This window comes from Trichechus manatus, unplaced genomic scaffold (assembly GCF_000243295.1).
Source record: "Trichechus manatus latirostris isolate Lorelei unplaced genomic scaffold, TriManLat1.0 scaffold00236, whole genome shotgun sequence".
Taxonomy (NCBI): domain Eukaryota; kingdom Metazoa; phylum Chordata; class Mammalia; order Sirenia; family Trichechidae; genus Trichechus; species Trichechus manatus.
In genome coordinates, this window is record NW_004444172.1 from 1,248,573 (window position 1) to 1,251,267 (window position 2,695).

The 2,695-nt window shown below is 38.1% G+C and overlaps 1 pseudogene; it reads left to right on the top strand.

Annotated features, from left to right (window-relative positions):
• The first annotated feature begins 495 nt into the window (after nucleotides 1-495).
• LOC101352497 (olfactory receptor 8K3-like) lies at nucleotides 496-1,874 on the top strand (annotated as a pseudogene).
• The last annotated feature ends 821 nt before the right edge of the window (nucleotides 1,875-2,695 follow it).

Genomic DNA, 2,695 nt, shown 5'->3' on the forward strand with positions numbered 1-2,695 from the left:
ACCTGTGAAGTATGTTGTTTCAGTCATTAAGTCATTGTCATTATATAAATGACAAACAGAAAGTTTAGTAGCCATCCATATACCTAACACCCAAAATTTTTAACTTTTTTATTTTTACTTCACATATATATACATGCGTTAAAAAAAAACAAAAAACAAAAACAAAAACACAAGAACAAAAAAACAAGTTCATTGCCATAGAGTTGATTCCAAATTATACAGACCCTATAGGACAGAGTAGAAGTGTCCCATAGGGTTTCCAAGGAGCAGCTGACGTTCTGGTTAACAGCCAAGCTCTTAACCACTGCTCCACCAGGGATCCCATCTATGTATATGTATACATGCATGTGCATGTACACGAACACTTAAACCTACACCTATACCTATACCTGCACTTTTATCTGTATCTATATCTCTAGCTTTATCTCTATGTCTATGTCTATACCTATCTCCATCTATTTCTATATCTATATCAGGGTATCTCAACTTCAGCCCTAGTGACATTTTGGACTGGAAATTTTATTATTGTGGGGAGTTACCCTGTATATGATTGAATGTTTAGTAACATCCCAGGCGTCCATTAGATACTGCTAGTACCGTTCTCCTAGCTGTGACATCCAAAATGTCCCAATTATTAACAAATGTTCTCTGGGGAACAAACTTTCCCCAACCAATAACAAGTTAGCTTTCTCTTTCTCTCTACCTTTCCCTCTGTCCCTTTCCTTCTTTATCTCTATCTTTACCTATCTATGCTTTATTTGTGGGAGGTGGGATTACTTTCAAATACTTATATTGGAAAGTTTAGATTTATCTTATTCATTTAGTACATTGTCTTTGTATGCTAAAAATCTACCAGATGATACTATATAAAACCTATTGACTATGCTGATATCTCTATCCTTAATAGGTTTCCTCATATACCAAGATGGAAAAACACAATCTAACAATGCTGAATGAGTTCATTCTGATGGGAATCACAGATCACTCTGAGCTGCAGGCTCCATTGTTCGGACTGCTCCTCATCATCTACGTGATCTCAGTGGTGGGCAACTTGGGCATGATCATCCTCACCAAGATAGATTTCAAGCTACAAACACCCATGTACTTTTTTTCTCAGGCACCTGGCCATTACTGATCTTGGTTATTCAACAACTGTGGGACCTAAAATGTTAGTAAACTTTGTTGTGGATGAAAATACAATCTCCTATTATTTTTGTGCTGTACAGCTAGCTTTCCTTCTCGTGTTCATAATTACTGAACTTTTTATTTTGTCAGCAATGTCTTATGACCGCTATGTGGCCATCTGTAACCCTCTGCTCTACACAGTCATCATGGCACAAAGGACATGTTGGGTGCTGGTGGCAATCCCCTATGTCTACAGCACATTTGTTTCTCTTCTCATCACCATAAAGATTTTTAATTTATCATTCTGTGGCTACAATGTCATCAGGCATTTCTACTGTGACAGTCTCCCCTTATTATATTTGCTCTGCTCAAACACAAATGAAATTGAATTGATCATTCTCATCTTAGCATCTTTTGATTTGATTTCATCTCTTCTAACTGTTCTTGTTTCTTACCTACTAATTATTGTAGCCATTCTCAGGATGAAGTCAGCTGAGAGCAGGCACAAGGCTTTCTCCATCTGTGGATCCCACCTGACCGTGGTGGTAGTGTTCTACGGGACTTTAATCTTTATGTACATGCAGCCCAAGTCCAGTCATTCCTTTGACACTGACAAAGTGGCTTCCATATTTTACACCCTGGTTATCCCCATGTTGAATCCCTTGATTTATAGTTTGAGGAACAAAGATGTGAAATATGCCCTACATAGGACATGGAAAAAAATATGCAAAATCTTTTCTACAGTTTGATGCATCATATGGTTCTATAAATCACATCATGGGCTTTGGACCTTGTCTGTGTGCCTCCATAGGGAATAGTGAGCATAAATGTATTACTCATGTGTTTATGAATTTCCTTCTATGAGTCAATCATTCTTTTAAATATACTTATGTACAAAGAGTAAAAACATTTGCCTTCTTTGAAGGGAAAAGATGATTTACATAATAATTAGTAAATTTTATAGTACAGAAGAATGTGTTGCTGCCCTGGTAGCACAGTGGTTAAAGTGATCGGCTGCTTACTGAAAGGTCAGCGGTTCAAACCCACTATCCAATCCATGGAAGAAAGATGTGGCTGTCTGCTTCCACAAAGATTTACAGCCTTGGAAACCCTATGGGGCAGTTCTACTCTGTCCTATAGGGTCACTATGAGTTGGAATCTACCCGACAGCAGTACAATTGGTTTTTTTGAGAATGTGCTAAAAAATAAAACTCTTTGCCATTTAGTCGATTCTGACTCATAGCGACCCTGTAGGACAGAGTAGAATTGCCCCATAGGGTTTTCAAGGAGTAGGTGGTGGATTCAAACTGCTGACCTTCTGGTTAGAGAAGCCAAGCTCTCAACCAATGCACCATTCAGGGATCCAGGAGAATGTGTTTTGAACCTGAAATCAGGCGAAGAAAGTAGATAAGCTGAGTGGGTGTGGGAAAAAGTACTAGGTACAAAAGCGGAGTTACAATGATTCTGGTGTTTTTTTCAACCATTAGAATAAACTTTTCAGTGTCATAACATGTGTTTGTGTGTGTGTGTTTGAGTAAGCCCTTGACTTCTGTTTTAGCCTTCATATTAT